Raw genomic sequence first — 20,230 nt, 5'->3', positions numbered from 1 at the left:
TTCTTCTGAATTACTGTATATTAAATCACTGCCTGGATTTAATAATATATTGAACCTGACCTCTACTGGTGGTCATTCCAATTCTTTAAATAAAAACAATGGCACAGGGGACATTCTTGGAAAAATGCCTTTGTGAATACATTCAGATATGTGTGCATAATAAATTCCTGGAAGTGGAAATATCAAGTCCAAGAATATGTGCATTTCAAAACATAATATTTTTTGGCAAATTGTCTTCCAAAAAAGTAGTTCCAGTTTACACTCTTATGTACATATTAGAGTGCCTGTATCTCAGCAACCTCACTGACACTGTGTAGGACCATAATTTTGATGTTTTTTAAATGTGAGTGAGATTAAGTCCATCTTTTAATTTTTGGGGTGGCTTGTCTCCATTTCCTTATAAATTAGCCAGCTTTTCTACTGGGTTGTTCTTAATTGTGTGTAGGAGCTTCTTTTTAAAATTTATTTCTGTGTCCCATTAAATTGATAGGAATGGTATAGGGCAGATAGCAATTATTCCAGGTGGAATTTTTTTTTGAAAAGTGATTTTCGTATGTAGAAAAGACTATTCTGAAGTTTGCTTTTGCTTAAAAATTTAGTGTTGAATTTGTTAGAGTTAAAAATGCAAAACAGCCTGGCCAGGTACCTCAGTTGTTTAGAGTGTTACCCCGATATGTCAGATACGCTAAGGTTACGGGTTCGAGCTCTGGTCAGGGCCCATACAAGAAACAGCCAATGAATGCGCCAAGAAGTGGAACAGCCAATGGGTGCTCTCTCTCTCCCACTTCCTCTCTCTTTCTAAAAGTCAATAAAAAATCATCCAAAACTCTACTGCTCTCTCGAGCTTTTAAATTTAGTTTACGAATTTATTGTACTATTTGTAAATCTAGATAATTTTAGTAACCATTTAAAAGGAATTTTGAATGAGTATAGTTACATTTATGTATTTAGTTAACTAAATTCCTGCATATATTTTAAAGTAATTTTGCAAATTTAATCTGCTCAACTTCCTTTTTAGTATTTCAGTTGTCTATGTGAAAAACTTTCCCAAGTACTGAATAGTTTTTTAAATCTTAAAAAAGTAAGCACATAAACATAGTGAAGGCTGATTCTCTTTCCTGTTACAAAGCTTTTATAAACATTGTATATAAGTTAAAATCACTTCTATATCAACTATTTTATTATGCATTTTTAAATTGGAATTACTACCTCATTTCTCATTTTAATATGCTGAGTTCCTTTAAACATTACAAATACTTTAAAATAATTACCATACATGGACATATCATGTAGTGAAAAATACTGATAAAATACTTTTGACTCTCTTAAACATTTTTGTATTTTATTCTAAATTTTCCTAGCATTGAAGAATGCATGAAGGAAGGATCTCATGTACTATCACTTTGGGAGTTGGCTTTGCAGATTGCTTGAGGTTGCACAAGAACCAGAAATTTAGATCAGGATATTCAGTGAATTTTGACAGAACGTACTGAGACTTATTCCAGAGTTTATGACAGGGACTTCTTCAAGGACCCTTGTCTTCTTTTTTTGTGTACCAGAGGACCATTGTTCAAAGGATGTCTTATGATCCATGGAATTGGTTACCTGAGAGGATTGGCCTTATTTTGGAGTTTTCAGACAGAAATTGTTTTTCCTATCTAACTCCACAAGCCGTAAAACTTAATGGGGACCTGCACTCTTTATTTACACTCCCCAAAATTACTTTTTTAGATATTAAAATGATGTCAACTGAAACTGTATATGTCCCTTCAACTCTCTCCCTTACTCATCAGTTGCAATTTTAAAAGTCATTCTACGGACAAGAAGGTTGGCCGGACATCGGTTGCAGTCCGTTTGCATGTAAACTCCCTCGAGCTCATCACTGGTGGTTTGATTAAAAGGCTTCATGCCTCCTGATGATATCATCACCTAGTAAATGTCATATACCTGTCACATACACATATCCAAATGCCATCACAAAAGCACTCGTCCAAAAATGTCCGTGGCAGCACTGTTCATATTAAAAAGATTAGAATCAACCTAAAGACTCATTAATAGAGGACAACTTATATCACCTATTAAAAGGCACTTAGGATTAGCTGTACATTTCACTGGACTGAGGATGACATATTTTTTGGCTCCAATTCCTTTTATGTTCTGGCAAGCTGAGCATCAAGACCTCCTGACTCCTGAGTCTGTGGTGGCTGACTGGCAGGGGAGTAATCCCAACAGGCTGAAGGTAGGGAACAAATGTGAATGGACACGGTCATCCTGAGGGTTGATTGCTTTGCTATCAGTGTGATCTTCCAACCTACTTTTCTATCCTGTGATGTTTGGGATAAAATACCTGGTATTTAAAGAGGCACTGGGCAGAGCTTTTGTCTTCAGAAATTTATGTTTAGAAGGAGAAATAGATATCTATTCTGATAACATTTTATGTTAGGGAGAATAAAATGTTATAGCTGGAAGGGGTCTTAGAGTTAATTATTGAACTTACTCATTGCAAAAATAAGGTAGAACCCTGAGAAGCTGAACGACAAGCTCTAGGTTCTCAGTGGTGGTAGAACTCTGAAGGCTGGGACCCAGACATCTTGGGAGCTAAGTCAAATAGTCCCATCCATTGCAGGACACACTCAGACTGAGGATGAAGGTAAATTCCACATTTTTCTGAACCATAAATCAGAATTCAACCAATACTGACTCTCATTAATGCCAAACAGAGATGTTTGAATGGAAATATAGAGCCCACAGCAAAAGGATTTTCAGAAAGCAAACTTTTGCTTCCTTCTCATAATTTGTGGAGTTGGTGAGAATGAGGTAGGATTCCAGGACCTACTAACAAGAGCAACCTGGATTGGTACATGGGTTAGGGCAGGCATGCTGGGGGGAGGGGCAAGGGGAGAATCTCCTAAGGCTGTAAAAGCACACACAGTATAACTGAGGTTTTTAGATATAGGGGAGTAAATCAAGCTCTGAAATTTTATGCAAACTTTTGAATTTAAGTGACTTTCTTAAGTCTAGATAAAAGATCCACAGTTTTAAAAAAAATTTCAAAGGTCCATGGAGAAAGATACATCATTAATGACTTCCTCCTAGCCACTGTGATAAAAAGTTTCTACTTGGTGAAGAGTGTGTCTAAAGATGTCACTTGCTGGGTTTTACTACAGAGATTGTCACTTTTTAGTAACAAATAAAGATTTCAACAATGAAAATGATAAATTATTGTCCTTGCAGGCTACAAACCTAGAACATAATACCAGGCATGGAAATAATTGGATGACAAACTAAATAATTAAATACAATAAATAATAAAATTGTTTTAATTTTTTTCATTATGTTACACTTAATGTTCTTTTTTACCACCAGGAATCTCATATTCTCTGCTGGCGTGTAGCCAGCCGTACTGAATTGGGTAGAAACGTTTTCTTGCTTTTGCTTCTTTTGAGTCTTCCTGGTTGATTCTGCTATTTCTCAGTTCCCAAAATGTATATTTCTTTTTTCAGAAATAAGGTTGTCTTAAGATCTTTTGGGAAGGCTCATATTTATCTCTTCTTCATATTTAGAATTCCTTTTTTTAAAAAAAAAAAACCTTATCAAGATCAGAAAAGAAGGGGAAAATCTTATTCCTTATTGCCAAATTCATCCTCTGACACCAGCATATTTTTTTTTAATTAGGAGAAAGCCTCCAATACACACGTAACTGACTCATTCAGCTTACTCTCTCTCTCCCTATATTTTATTAATTCTTGATTTGCAATGAAGCCTCTTTTACAATTCAAAACTGCAGTCTTTGTTCAGGGCCTATGTCTTTTATGCCCCAAATGTTTAAAACCACATTTGGAACAAAACATTGCAAGCATACAGGGTGGGCAACAGGAGGTTTCCAACGGTGAGCAGGTAGAGCAGAGTTTATTCTTGTATTATTATTTACTAATTATTGTCATATTTATTCCTTGTAACTGTAAACCTAGTTTTGCCCACTCCTGTATTTTACATGAATCATGGTGTCCTATTGACATAAACAGTTAATGATGTTTTCGAGGTGTCCATGAGGTCGGGATTCCGGGTAAGGCAGTGTAGAGACTGTTTGGAAGGACTGGAGACACAGAAGATGTAATTAGGAATGAATCGGGGAGCCGTCCTCAATTCCCAGGTAGCAGGACGAGATGTTTCTTTGGGAATGGCAGCGAGAGCGCACTTGAAGGGGATGGTGTTGGGAAGGGCTGGCCCAGAAGGAGGAAGGCAGTCCAGATGAGAAAAGATGAGAACTGTGAGGTTAGAAGTATGGCTGTGGAGCAAATGAAAGGAAGCACAGAAGCCACAAGAAGTAAATGTACGTTTGGTCAAGGGACTGATTGTGGAATGTCGAGGACAGTAACAAGCTGAAGGTTTCTAGGTCTGTACTTGGAATATCCGAAAGATGATTCATTACTTGTCCTGGTAGGGATATGGGAAAGGGAAGATAAATTGTTAAAGCTTTGTGATAATCAGGGTCCGCTGACATTTGTACGCACACTTCATTCAGTGTGTCAAATATGACTGATTTCCTGGGAATGTCACTGAAGGAAAAGAGTTTGTAATTAGCATCTACCTCACTTAGGCCATGCAAATGGCAAAACCACTCAGGCCATCCATCACCTGGCCCAAATTATTTGAAAAGCTGTCTACCTGAATCAAAGCAACTGTGTAGACTCTCAGGCTATTCTTTAACATACATACAAAATGTTTCTATTTGTTCTTTAAAAAGTGTATTCTTTAAAACATGGTTATGTCTAATGACTTTTTTCCCTTCCAAATCCTGTGTTTAGAACAATCACTGGTGACTTGTAATAAAATGGTTTCCAATTTCACTCTCAGGCAATGTTACACAAATCTGTGGCTTTAAAAACAATTTATGTGCCAATAACTCTCAAATTTATATCTTTAGCTCTAAGCTCTTCCCTGAACTCCAGGCCCATATGCCCCTCTTATGTATTTCTACTTGGAGGTCCAAGCAGCATTTTAACCTAATAGGACCAAAACAGAGCTCTTAATTCATTCTGTTTCCCATCTTTCAACCTCCTTCTTTCCCATTCTTCCCTCTCAGTGGTTACTCAGATAAAAATTGACAAGTCGTCCTTGCTTTTTCTCTTTCTCTCATCCTTGACATTGACACCACTAATAAGCTGGGCCAACTTTATAAAACTTTGTGAATCTGTCCATTTTTTCTCAATTTTTCTCAGTGACTAGTCTGAACTATCTTCCTTTCCAACATTGGATCCATTACCCACAAAGTAGCCAGTGTAACCTCTGAGAAGTTCAGATTGAAGCATGCTGGTCCTTCTCACTCCAACTTGCAGTAGGAACCTATGTGATGCTGTGCACACCTACCTCTCTGCCGTAACTCGTCGCCCTCCCCTCCCATATGATAAGGCAGCCACACTGGATTGCTTTATGCTCCTTGAAGAGGCCAAGGGTGTGGGGGCAACTTTGTCCACAAAGTCCCCTCCTCCACCATGGATGAAAGTGATACTACCAAGACATGATCTGCTTGAGGAGAAAGGTGGCTGATTCCTCAAAGGGGAAGGGCCAAGACCCCTTCCTCAAGGGGCTTTTATTGGATTCATTTGCATAAGAATACAGGTAAGGATCGAACAATAGATAGCATTCAAAGAACTATGAGGGCTTATTCTCAGTCAGGGTCAGATAGCTAATGAGTCATAAAACTTTGAGGAACCAACATCTTGCTTGGACCTTTATCATTTAAATGAGAGCATTCTAAGTAAAGCAGGTTTCACAGGATTTTTACATTTTCTTTCTTAGGCCTTATCACCGGGCAAACCTGCCCTTTCCAGCACAGGCTACACCACCTTCCCCATCATAGATTTTCAGGCTTAAGTGGATTAGAGCCAGGAAGCGCTTCTCCCAGATGGAAATGGGGACTCGGGCTATGTCAGAATAGCCAGGGGGAGAGGGTCCATCACTCCCTCTCTGTTGCAGCCCCCCAAGTCCTTCCATGATGGCCTCCCAAGTGATCATGTCTGGCTTAGGTTGCCCTTCTTCTGAGGGGTCGTACTCATCATAGACTAACTGACCAAGCATTGGGGCAAGGGATGAAGCAGAGACAAGCTTTGTCTCCTTGTGGCTCGCATTCTGGAGGTCGCTCACTCAGCCTTATGTATGGGCGGCAGTTACAACTCCTGAAACCAGGCAGAGCGGTTCCCAACACAAGGGTACTCATGCTTTATGGACTTTCATGTTTGTTGGCCTGGACTTCCTCGAGCATCATATGTCTGGATTCTCCTAGTTCTCTAGATTGTATCTTAAATTTCACTTCTTCACTTTAGCCTTAACTGATACCTGTCACAGTCCAGGGTCCATCCTGGAAATGAGAGCACTCATAAGTATTTAAAACACAAAATTTAACACATTTTCTTTTTTTACAGATTCGGTGGAAGAGTTGAGAAGGCAAGAAAGATATCATTAAAAAAACAGACAAAACAACCAAACCAGAGTGAGGTATTTTTTTTTGATTGGAGAAGAAGAAAGGAAGGGGTAAAAAGGAAAGAGAAGAAGTAGGGTTTTGTTTTTGGCTAAAGGGGGTAAAGTGCTTTTGGGTTCAAAGTAGAAAATAAAAGAGGGAATATGGGCCTGGAGTTCAGTTCTTTTAGGCAACAGCACAAAGCCACCACCACCCTTAGGCTGGAGGGACAAAACAAGAAGGGAGGGTTAGTGCAGTGCAGGACCACAGCTGAGGCTACGAGAACCATGTGAGACACAGCTGAGAGCCAGAGAGGAGATGAGCCCCTGCTGACATCACCCAAGGCAAGGAGAGAGGAACACCCCTCCGTGTGCCCCAGTCCGTGTCAGTGGTCACACTGGTTACCCCATGAATGTTAGCTAACATGGGAGCCCTTGGAGAAATTAATCTGAATGGAATCAGATCAAAGACAAGCATATTACCCAACTTAGAGTGGTCCCCTTGCCCAGACATGTCCCATCTCATCATCCCATTTCATCACAAAACATATCATTACGGCCTAGCTTTCTATTTGTTAATGTCTTTAGTATCCGTCTCTCTCTAGGTCTTGTCCATCACAGCATCTGGCATATTTTGTGTGCTCAATAAAGAATTACCAAATAAATAGAAAGAAGGGAGAGTTTTTCTCTACAAGGTCACAGTAGAAGAGATACGTATGGAATTCCTTTTAATAATTGTGCAAGTTTGTTCACAGTGTAACTACAAATCGAACCAAGGTTATTAATGAAATCAGTAGCATATATGTATTCTTCATGGATTCTCTGCCTTGGGGGAAAGGGTGCTGCCTCTACTTGATATATATTTTTTTAATAGATGATTGTAATGCTTTAAAAAATAAACACCTGTTGATTTAATCTAAAAATTGAGTTTCTAGCCCTGGCTGGTATAGCTCAGTGGATTGAGCGCGGGCGTGTGAACCGCACGATCGCAGTTCGATTCCCAGTCAGGTCACATGCCCGGGTTGCAGGCCAGTTCCCAGCAAGGGACTCACAAGAGGCAACCACACATTGATGTTTCTATCCTCTCCTTCTTTTCCTCTCTAAAATAAATAAATAAAATCTTAAAAAAAATAAAAATTGAGTTTCTGTTTCCTTAGCCAATATTCTTCTTTAAAGAAATGTTACTGAAATAGTTATAATATGTTTTTAAAATAGTATAGGATGTTTTCAGTTACAGGTAAATGTTTCTAAGATTAAGAAATGTTAATTAAGAAAGACTTAAATATCTAAAAATGTATAGTATCTCCTTTTTCTTCAAGTCATCAATTTGCCCTGATTAGCAATAAATACATTGTACTTATGCTGTTCATAACACCTTTAGCATGAAGATCCCAGGGCAGTGTAGACACAGTTTTTGTGGTGTAACATGAGATTTAAGAATGCCAAGAGGTTTCCCTCAGAATTATAGCATCAGAGGACCAAAGAAACCTTAACGAGATAATTAAATCCACTCCTTTTGCCTCTAAAGTATGCATTGAATTATTGAGCTAAAACAGGATTACATTTAAATCCACATTTGTTAAGGGCTCTTGGGGAAGGAGATAGTAATGACCTCATTTTAATAACATTTACTGTTCATGACTGTTTCCTGATATGTACCCTCCGTCCCTCACATTACAGTTTAAGCCTATTTGATCTCACTCCTTCCTGACCTCCCACACATCCTTAGTTTTGTATTGCTTTTGAGTTTTTTTCATACACAGAAATCTCATCTCTACAATAAGCTCACCAATAAGAATGGCATTGCTTTGCATTGTTTTCATTCCCTCCAGAACACGGGTGTAGGGATGTGTCAGCTAACTGACAGCCACTTGGATGGAGCTTTCTTAAATGTAGAAGTTATGTAAAGGCATAGCAGCAAAGGCACTTAAAGTCAGATTTCCTTTACTTTGAAACTTTAGGTTTGATAATTGCATCAGATGCTAAAAGACTTCTATCATTTCTTAATTATCAGCACCCCCCCAAAAAAAAATAATGAGAAAGGTTACAACTGAATGGTAAGGTAAAACTCTGTCATGCTTGGTGTTACCATTCATATGACGCACAGAAACGAATATGCATAGATACTCAAATACTTGGGTGAAAATGATAAAGATTGTAATGTTAGAATCTATTTGAACATTGTGAAGAAAGTTAATTGGTGAGTAATTTGCACATGTAATCTACATGATATTGGGATATGAAGAGATTAAATAATAACAATAATGGTAATAATAATAATAAACCAACCTTTACTGAGTACTTGTTAAATACCAAACAGTCTTCTGTCTCTCTTTACATATATTAATTTAGTTCATCTTCATAATAACTTGGGGGGTTGGCACTGTTATCATTCCATTCTCAAATAAAAAAGAAAGCTGAGAGGTACAGAAATGTGAAGTGTCCAAGAGCATGCTGTGAGTAAATGGCAATGCTGACGTTCAAATTCGAGATCTTTGTTCCTAACCAGTAAACTACAGCTTTGTGGGTGAGGGATAGGGGGCTTGAGTAGGAAGTGTCCAGGAAATGGCATTTGGTGGTTCTGGTTTCAGTTCTCACTATAAGAAGAAGTGACTTGCTTGCCACAGCACACAGAAGACCAGTGCCCTCCCAGAGGAAACACAGCTGCCTGGGAGAAGGCACATACGGACATGCAGTGACACAGCAGAGCCAGGGCTGGCATTTGAGGAACCCACTTGAGGGAAGCAGAACTTTACGGAGGACTCGATCAATAAAAATGGAGCTTTGAGCTAGCCATGGAACACGTAGTAACCTAGACATACAAATAAGGATCCTGAAGCAAGAAATGGACATTCCAGCCCCAACCAGACATCCTATTGTGCAGATCACTGCATATATACAGAAAAATATCAGATAGGATCCATTGTTTCCAGAGCCCCTGGCCACACCGATGAAGTCTTATGGCTAGCTGCTTAGTGAAACATGTTGATGGTCTTCCAGAGATCCCTGTTTATAGTTAGGAAGTCTAAGTGCATAAAATTCTTATTATGAGAGTGTGTGTGCAATTATTCTCAGTAAGTCCATCAGTTACAGAAGTTCCAAGCCAAAAGAGTCCTCTACACATTGCCGCGCATGAGTTCCCAACATGGAAGGGTAGAGTGAATACACACTCTGACTCCAGAGTGCTTTCGTGCTGACGAGGCTCAGGTGCTACACGCAGCAGGTGCAGGACACCTAGGCTAGCTTCATCACCTGGGGTTGTATGGCAAGGGGAAGATTCACCAATTTCCCCAGCTGTTCAAGAAACACACAGATAGCCGTACATACATTCACATATCTGTTCCTTTAGTGCATTGGCCTCTCCCGTTTGTCTCCTCAATCTGTCATCAAAAGTTTCCCATGATCTTGCCTCACCTTACTGGATTTTATTGAATTGGATATTCTCCAATTTTTCATGATTTTCTGTGGATACAAACTCATGCCATATCCCTTTACCTTCCCTCCTGTCCCCTGAGCTTGTTTGTGTTGCTGCTGTCAGAAACAACCTTCCAAATTTTAGATTCATACAAACCTGGTTACTCTTTAAGGCCCAAATCAAATGCTATTTCCTTCGATGATATTCCCCTCTGAGCCCGTCATGCTCACCTCCGCTCTCCTTTGCTAACTCCCACGCATTTCACTTTGGCAATCAGTCACCCAGCACCCTGCTGGGTTTCATGGGTGCGTGAACTGTCTGACAAACTAATCATCCACTTTTTGGGTCTAGGGACTGACTCTGAAACTTCTGGCCCTGGCAGTTCAGCTAGGACAATTGTAGACATATAGCTGACTCTCAATGAACAATTGTTTTCAATAAACGAATTGAAAGCACTTAATTGTTTTACTTCAGACTTACTGACGTCAATAAGTAAATTATTTTTTAAGGACCTTTTTTCTTCCTTGGTTTCCAGCAGGGCCTGTGGAGCACACGGTATATCAGAAAGAGTCAAAGTTCCCTCCATCTGTCAACTGCATGTTCACTGAGATGGATTGAGTATAACCTCTTCTCTCTATGTGCTTTTTAATATGGGTAATTCATGCATCTGTAATGTTGGACAAAAAAGCATTTCATTGGGAGAGAAATGGAGGAGAAAAGTCCTATTATTACAGATGCCTGCACTTGACCTTGAGCACAAACACATTTTTACAATAGTCCTGCAGTTGCATTTTCTCCCATGGAGTGGAGGCCTCTGTCAGATTCAGACTTCAGTGTCCAGAAATTGGCACAATTTCACTGGCACCAGTACTGGGGGAGGCAGCTTGGTAGATAGACTAATGAGAAATAATGAACATACAATATGAGTTATTTAATGAGTTAAGCTCAATAATCATACATTATAGTGATATGCCTCGACCTCAAACATTCTCACTCATCTTGATAACTACAATATTTGTGGCCCATTAACTATAAAGTTACCTAAATCCTTCTTCAGCTAATTTGTGCCTTCACACTTGGCCTCCTCCTGGAGTGATGACTTTATGGATAATACTGTAACTAACATTTAGGAAGTACTTACTATAGACCCATGGTTATTTCAATCTCCACAACAACCCTGTGGAGAAGGTACCATTGTTTTCTTTACTGGAGACGAGGAAATCGACACTTAGTTGCTTCACCAAGGGTGCACAGTTAGTACCTGGTGGAACCGGAACCCAGTTCTTCTCTTTAAGGCCCTCTAGGGACACTACAGCCCCTCATTATGTCCTGACTCAGTGAAGGAGACACCATCCTTTCAGTTATGGGAACCGGAAACCCAGGAACCTTCCTGATGCCTCTCTTTTCTGCACCTCTTTGCTTTTTTATGTATGACTTCACTTTCTAAACTTTGCTCAGATCAGTTCAGTCCCCCATGATTTCAATAATCCAAGTCACTATCATCTCTTATCTACACTGTTACAGTAGATTCCCAGGCAGTCCATCAATATCTCCTTTTGCTCTGCCCTTCCAACCCCAATTTAATAAGCACAATAATAATTTTAAACAAAAATCTGAGTACATTACCCTTTCCTCTGCCTTAAAGTCCTCAAGTGCTTTCTTTCCCTTGGACCTTAAGATAAAAACAAAGCTTCCTAACTGGTGTTAGAGGGCCTGTCCCCTCCTGCTTGGACCTGTGTCGCATCTTGCATGGTTGACTCCATTCCTTTTTATGACGACCACACCCGGCCTTCCTGCCTTTCCTCACATGAGCCACGTGTGAGGAAGAGAGGAAGCCATGCTTCCTCTCTTGCACTTGTGTTCCCTGGTATGTGTTTCTTCCCTCTTTACTGATGAGCATCCTTCAGAAGTCAGCTGCACTGAGGGTTCCTCTTCCCTGATAGCTCTCTATCATAGCCTGTTATACAATTTCATTCACTCATTCATTCACTCACTTATTTATTTGTTCAAATAACCCAACAACTATCTTTTTCTGTGCTGGGCTCTGAGACACAACAGTGAAACAAAGCATTCCTGGTTTGATTGTCCAATATAGAAACTGGAGCACAAACTCTTCTTTCTTTCCCAGGACTTTCAAGGCACAGACTGACACTTACTTTCAGGATTATTGGGTTTGCATCTGTATCTTATATAGGTTGTAAGCTCCATGCAGGCAAAGGTGTTTTTTTTTTAATCTCCCCTCCTTTGTTTCTATAACCCAGCACCCTATCTGGCTTATATAATGGGTGCTAAATGAGCACCCATTATATAGGTTGGTTGAATGCATTTCAGATATTTAGCTCTACATGCTTACATTACAATGTATCTGCCACATATAAACTTATTAAATCTTAAAATATTTATTTTCTTGTCAATCTTGTAATTTCACTAATCAGTTCAATGTTACTCACAAAAATGGATTTTTATTATTAATTTATTCTAAAATATTTATTTCTTATTTACTAATCAAGGCTAGCCCATTCTTCTCCATAATCTCTTCAGCTATGAAATGATAACACCCATTTGGGGAAAGATTCTGAAGTGTCTGGGGATATTATTTTCTGCAGACTAGTGCCCACTGATTAATAACACTGAGTTTTCTCTTTTCCAGTCTTTAACAAGGTTGCTTATTCACATCTAAATGGTGCAGCTACTCCCAGAGACTAAGTTCTAAAACAGATTTGGCAATGGTTTCCAAAATCTAAATGTGTTATGCATCCTTGTTACTTCTTTTCCCTTTTCTTGAAAAAGTACCATTTCTTGACTGGAGCTCACAGGGTTCCTTGGTGAAATATTGCTGGGAAATGATGGTTTAAACACAGCAAAACAAATTGCTCACTGCAGCATTTTAGAGCCCTTAACCTGCCATTTCACATTGAATCCCCAAGTGTGTGTGTGTGGTGGGGGGTTGGTATTACATATTCAGAAGGCCAGGTTTTTTCAAACACATTTGATTGTGAGACTCCGGAGTACTTTCTCATGTGCTCATTTGGGAAGTGTTACTTTTCAATCAGCCTGACTCTGGATGTTGGATAAAATGTCAAAGGTCATTTGGTGATTGTTAAGAAATGAACTATTTCAGTTTTCTCTGGAGGTCAACTGACTCCTGAAAAATGCCTGTCATCTCAACTGAACAAGTGGTGATTGAACACCTGCCAGCTGACCATGTAGTACCGGCAGCTTCCTACCCCTGAGCAGTGAGGGAGGGAGGGTGTTTGGGACAGAGTCCCTGTCATGTGCCAGGCTTGCCACATGCCCATGCACAGTGCCCCTAAATGTGGAAATTATTACTCCTGATGATAAGACAAGGGGACCTCAGGGTCACCCGGTGAACAGGTGGGAGAGCTAGGGATCAAAACGAGAACTCACTTCCAAAGCTTGTCTCCTGCTCTCTGGCCATATCCCCAGTTTACGTACAATCTTGTATAAGAAACTCACTAAAAAGAATGTAAATGTTGCATGAACCAAAGAGGAAACTCTTATGGAAACCATCACAGTTGTTTTGCTGTTTCCGAAAGATGGTAATCTCTTCTTTTCCTAAACTGGGTCTTCTTCCAGAACCCAGTTTGGAAGGTGTGTTTTGGAGAACTATGCAGCCAGAAAAACCTCTGCCTCCAATGCTGTTATTTTTGAAGTTAATCGTGAAATTTCCATTAATGCAGAAGTAGAACTACATCTCAGCAGAAATTCATAACTTGTGTTTGTGGTTTATATTGGGGGGCAGATGTGACTTCCTTCTTATAATCTTAGAACTGGAGGGAAGTGAGGAGATTGTCATGAGGTCCCACCCATGCTCAAGCAGGGCAACTGAAGCCTGTGAAGAGCTGATGGTTTGTCCAGAATCACATCAGAAGTAATTGGACAAGCAAATTGATGTCCAAACTGTACTCCTGCGTTTTGAGAATCTACTAGATAACATGGCCACTATAATGTATCTGTTGTATTTTATACATTATTCCTATGATCAGATAGGTGTTTGAGGCTTGGATGGGTTAAGTAATGTTTATAAGCCGACACAGCTCCTAGGTGGCAGAGATCCTGGGTTCAAATAGTTAGTCTGACTCCAAGGCTCTTAGGCCCATTTCACCATGAGGCTCTGTCTCCACAATGTGGGCTCATCAACGTAAACAAGAAGCAATGATTGTGTCATCTCCCCCAAATCCAAATCAGTGGGAAAATTTGGGGCCTTGAGATCACATCATTTACATAAGGTAAAGAACAAAGGGCTTGGATTTAAAAAATTGTCAGTGGTCACTGATCCAAGTGTGTTCCCATCACATACTTGGAGTAAGGGGATGGGTTTATTTTAGTGGGGATGACCCAGCCTGAAACCGTTTTGGAATTCTGTTTTATGCAATTATTTTGAAATTTGCTATACACACACACACATGCATACATATATATGTATATATGTATATCTTTTTTCAATTACCTTCATTATTGGTAAGATGTTTTCCTTCGGGAACAGATTTAATTTTTCCCATTGTTTGGGATCTAGCTTGGTGAGTTGTGTTGGAGGCAGGCTGGGTGCTCATGGTCCATATCATGTACCAAGACCAGGCTGGACGGTGGTGCTGATGGGATCCAAGACTCTCAGATGTGCAGGGAATGTGAGGGAGCTTTCAGAACCAGCCTATGTGGGCTGTATGAAGACAGAGTAATTCAAAACAGCTACATGGGGATAAACACGCTCTTCAGCATTCTTTATTTTAAGTGAGTGTGAGATTGTGATAGTTACGATCATTTAATTATTTTTCATGGTATAGTTAGTTTCTTATTTTGAAATGCTAACCTATCTTTGAAGCCCCAGCTGCACCCCACATATTCAAGGCCCTGCCTACCACAGAGTCTGGAATCCTTATAGTTTTGGCTCTTTGTTTCTACAATTCCTTAGAATCTATTGCATTGTGAAACTGTGGGATTTTTTTTTTGTAGCAAAAGCAAATCAATAGCATTTAATATATTTGGATATTCATTGTAAAAGTAAACACAAACAACTTTCAATTAAGATCTGAAGAAATATTATTTTTCTTATTTATAATCAGTTGTATATATAATCACTATTTGGCCTAATGTTCTCTTCCTTTCCTTATTCTGTCAAAAGAACAACGCTTCCTCTGAAGATGTTCTGAAACAAATATTTTATCCTGCTGGCACACGGAAATGATTTCCTCATTCAGTAACCTGAAGTTCTGCCTCTTTTTTAAGCATTCTTTTTCAATTACTGTTTACATTCAATATTATTTTGTGCTAGTTTCAAGTGTATAGCCTAGACAACATTGTGTTTTTATTTCACTTTTTATGGTGTCTGCCATATCTTCCCATAAAGACTAATGTTTTAATAGTCTTAAGAAAGACAACTCGATTTTGAAAGCTCTTCAGTATTCCCCTTTCGAATCGTTGTGTGTTGCCCTGAGGTGGGTACACTATGAAATGAATGCTTTTAAGATGCAATGTTTTCAAAAAGAAAAAGGGCTCCTGGACGTGGGCAGCAGGGTGGTGGTTGCTGGGGGGAGGGACGAAATGGCAGTGGAAAAAATATAATAAAGATGATATATTTTTAAGAAAAGATGAAATGCTTCCTTGAATCACTTCCTCATTTTTGTATATCTTCTCTCGATGAGTACAAACAGAATTCCTGGAAGATTGTCAGTATTCTGTGGCTTCTTCTCTTTGACCTTATTCACTTTAAGCTTCATTTTTCTCTGAAAAGTTCCACTTATGTACATTTCTTGTTTCTATAAGGAAACTACATTAACTATGGTTGTGAAGTATAACATTAAGCAATTTTGAAGTGTTTTGGGTCGATGTAGGCAGATTTCATCACTAATTTAGGTTCACTCTTCTATAAAAATTTTGAATATACAGGACTAGAAAAGTTGTGCACTTTTCAGGGGTAAATAACAGTTTGTTCCTGGGTTAAGAGGCCCAGTTTTTTTTTTGAGTTTCTGGCTTAACAACTGTCTGCCACAAAGGTCTGTTGTTACTGCTCTACAAGGCTGAGGTCTAGTCCAAGGTACTTAATATAATGTGTTTCTAAAGTACTACCCTCCCGGCACTTGCAGGTTTTCTGCTTCGAGTATTGGTAGGTTGATTGACATCTCTGAACAAAACAAGCAGCGTGGGTCTACCCCCCAAATCCCAGAACTTAAAATCCGAGAGCTCCAGGCAGGGAAAGTCAGGGGTGAGTGGGAAGCGGACATTTCTGCCCAGATGATAAATGTCCCCAGGGAAAAGGAAGTGCGGTTATTCTCAGGACTAGAGAAAAATGCAGAAAGGATATCTCTCTACTGTTTTCATCACAGGGTGGGAGTGAATCAAGAGGCTTGCAAAACCACAAAGAATGAAATATTGCTGGACAATGGAAATAAACGCATTTAGAAATCAGGACGTAGAACTTCTGCTCCAGGCATGGTGTCAGCGAGTGATACACTGAAGTTTTTTTTGGAAGAGAAAAGTGGTCTTAAATGTTTGCTAATTAGAAAACTTCAGAAGAGTTAGTTCATAGAGAAAGACTGAAATGTTGGGGAGATTAATTATTTTAGAGCTTGAAAATTCCATGTAAAAGAGCTCAGTTTAAAAAAAAAAAACTCTGTCTTTGTATTCTTTCTGTTCACAATAATATGGCATATCCAGCAAGGGACTCCTAACTCACAGATTTACCAAAGCAGTCTCATTATCCTTCAAATTTGACAGAGAAAAGCCATCATGGAAGATAAACTCGAAATGTTTTGCAATAGTCAAGTCAAGATAAACTCACAATAAGAATGAAAACAGTCTGAACAAACTAGTATGACTTAGTAAATGACCCATTTTAGCAAACTAGACATGAAATATGTAGCAGTTCCTAGGAGTGCCGATGGTCAAATGAGGTGAATTCCCACAAGGTGACCTTAAAATATAGATTTCTGCTCTTTATAATTGCATCATCTCCACCACCAACCCCCTCCTCCACCACTCCCACCACTAAAATCTCTGATTCAATCCCTCTGTGTGTAGGAATTCATTTGCAACAGCATTTAAACAGCCCTGTTCAGGAACATTTGGTCAAGGGGACCAAACAACCAGGACAACCGCCCGCATTTTTCCATTTGGGCAGCACACTGAATCGCTTGGGGAGCTTTTAACAACACTGGTGTTGGGAGTTTCTCTCCCAGAGATTCTGTTTGAACTTATCTGAACTGTAAATTTGTTATAAGCACTCTAGTCAATCCTATTCATACATAGCCAGGATGGTGAATCACTGATTTTAATCAGACCCCAAATTTTTCATTTGGAGACTTTCTGGCCTGTATTCATTTGACTTTTGAAATAGTGACTTTCAGTTAAAAAAAATTTATATGTCATTATTTCTTCCCTTGATCAAAAATCCCAAACTACTATAAAGCATACACTAACTTTTAACATTAAAATTAATTTCATTTCCATGATTGTTGACCTTTCTTAGGATGTTTCTTGGTTATAACAAGCAACAAAGGGGGAGTCTGTGACACTTAGGCCCTATTCCCCCAAACGTACTAATTTTTCTTGCAAATTCCCTATGTTTTTGTAGGATAGTATATCTGTCCAAGGATGGAGACGGTGATGAGGCCTCTGTGGAACAGATGGAAGGTCCCCTGAACTGAAAAACCTGGCCAGAAGCACAAAGACTAAGCAGGGATGCCTCAGTTGTCCTTAGAGAAAAGAAAGCAGAAGACTTCTAGAAGCCCAGCTATAATCCTTGCCTGGAGTCATTCTGCTAGCTCCAAACCAGGCCCTTTCTGATATATTTGACTGAAATTTGCTACATTGCCCTGTAGACTATTGAGATTCTGCATCCCAATTAAATCTGTATTAAAATTTAATTTGCAATTTAATTTGCCCTTAAAGTATTTGCATTTTCTATATTATATCTGAGACCTTGAGGGCCTGTTTAACTCATTAGAACTCATATTGATAACCTGAATGGTGTAACGCCTGCAAACATCACTGGCCAGTGGACCAAGATACAATATAATCCAATGCACAGTGTGAACTGTCTTTGGATGGTTATGACATTCTTTTTACATGCTTTTTACTTGCTTTGTCCAGACAATGGCAATGACTAGATGGAAATTTTGAGACAATATTAACCATTACACTGGAAAACCTTTTTGGTAAGAGTTCTTGGACATGACTATTTGTGAGTACAAGAGGGAATTGTTGTTGTCAGAAGCCTGTAGAACACATGTTGTGAATGAAGTAGTGAGAATAGACTTCTTCTGGCAAACAAAACCTTTACTAATGTTTTCAGAAAGGGAGGGTAGACGAAGGGAAGATGGTATTCCACCATCCCAAAATAGCTGGTTTATTGCTACAGGAAAAAGATAAGACTGGGGCAGATTAGTCATATTTCCTTATTTGTTATTGTACCAAAATTATCCAGTGAATTGCAAAGTCATATTGTGCTATTTTCAAGACTTTTAAATGCATCAAATTGCTAAAACTAGAGTAGAAAGATAATTACCTAAATCAAAGCACAAATCTTCATAACAGTGAGTGATTAGGGTTACTACTTTGTATTTTTCTTTTTTTTTCTTTATTTTTTGGCAACAAACTCAGCACTGTTCCTTCGAGTTATCTGCTTCACTCCAGGGGCACATGCGACACTCAAACCCAGTCTTGGTCACCTTAGTCTGCCTTAGCCTCTGGGCCATTCACAGACAAATGCACATTTGCTTTGGATCTTCTTGGTCTACAGTCAGTACTCTCACTTATTAAAATATTCACTCAACATATATTTACTCATCATCTATCCTATGCCACACATCACTCTGATTTACCACCTTGGCTCATGTCACCTCATGTCACAGGAGTGACTTATAGGCAATAGCAACATCTCCAGCTTCCATTCTATTTATTTATCTCTAACAATAAAAATATGGCATTTCTCTTGTGCAAGGCACTGTCCCAAGTACTTTATATATGTTAATTTTTGATCCTTATGAAAACCCATGGGGAAGAATTCGTTTTTATCTCCATTTTCTAGAAGAGAAAACAGGAATGGTTTAAATGTTAAATAATTAATTTCTGTGAGGGTAGCACAGCTAGCAGGTGGGAGAACTTGATCTTGAACCTGGGTAGTCTGGCACCAGAGGCTGTGATCTGAGTAGCTCTAGAATCTCTGGCTGTGTCCATGAACTGCTCATTAGTAGGCAAATCTCTGGCCTCTGCTTTGACTCCACCCTCCGTGCACTTGCTTCCACCTTATTACATTCTCAAGCAGAACTCAGAAGGAACATTTAAAACTGAAGACTTGACCACTGCACACTTTAGCCTTGGTTACAAAGAGAGTTCCTATAGATGTATTGGATTTTTTCAGAGCTGGTAGTTTTTTTCAATAACGTTAATTAGAACATTTGCTTTCCCCCAAATGGAGGCTGTATTTTGTTTATAATAAAGACATCAAATATTCTCATTCCAGTTAATTCTAAGATTATTTGTTTCTCTAGTGTCAATGTTTAAGAAATATGAGGACTTTCTACGTACTTTATTTTTCTTGGCTAATGGTTAGGCATAATTATGTACACACTGAAAGAGGTAAAAGTTTTGATTCAAGGTCAAAGCCTCTGGGTATACATTACAGTTAGACAGCCCTCCTTGTGTCAGACATCATACTGTTCACTTCATAGCTCAAAGATAGCATGCAGGCCTTTATCCAGTGGCACATGAGCCATTTGTCATTACTACTCCTTAGTTTCCTGACACGTCCTTGATTTTTCAAGGACCTTCTTCTCTTAGATTCACTGAGATTCCTCATTTTTCGTTCATGAACTTACATTGACTCACAATCTCTGTTTTCTATCTTTTGACTTGAGAGTTCTACTGGGACACGAATGAATAACTGAGAAATTCTAAGGAGAAAAAAATTAAATAAAAAGAAAAACTTTTCCAGTTATGTCAGCAAATAATTTTATAATATTCAGAATATGGTCACATAAAGTATTTGTAAAGAGAAAGAAAGCAAAGACTCTATTATTATTTTTGAAGACTATCTATATTTATTTTTAGACAGAGGGAAGGGAGAAAGAGAGAGGGAGAGAAACATTGATGTGTGGTTGCCTCTTGTGCACCCCCTGCTGGGGACCTGGCCTGCAACCCAGGCATGTGCCCCGACTACAAATCCAACTGGCGACACTTTGGTTCACAGGCTGGTGCTCAATCCACTGAGCCATGCCAGTCAGGGTAGAAAGCAAAGACTTTAGACTTAATAAAGGTAACAAGGATATTTTGTGGCGCATGTTTTGATTTTGTGGCGGCATGGAGTCTTATGGCATGGAGTCAAGGAGTCAAGGCATG

At 39.1% G+C, this 20,230-nt stretch overlaps 1 protein-coding gene across 1 annotated transcript in view; it reads right to left on the bottom strand.

The window, feature by feature from the left end:
• Window positions 1-20,230, bottom strand: part of DAB2 (DAB adaptor protein 2) — a 166,544-nt gene that overhangs the window by 71,562 nt on the left and 74,752 nt on the right. The window lies entirely within an intron of this gene.

This window comes from Artibeus jamaicensis, unplaced genomic scaffold (genome assembly GCF_021234435.1).
Source record: "Artibeus jamaicensis isolate MK-2021 breed Jamaican fruit bat unplaced genomic scaffold, CSHL_Jam_final scaffold_369, whole genome shotgun sequence".
NCBI lineage: Eukaryota > Metazoa > Chordata > Mammalia > Chiroptera > Phyllostomidae > Artibeus > Artibeus jamaicensis.
Note: the sequence above shows the minus strand (reverse complement) of the source record. Positions and strands in the feature narration are given on the sequence as shown.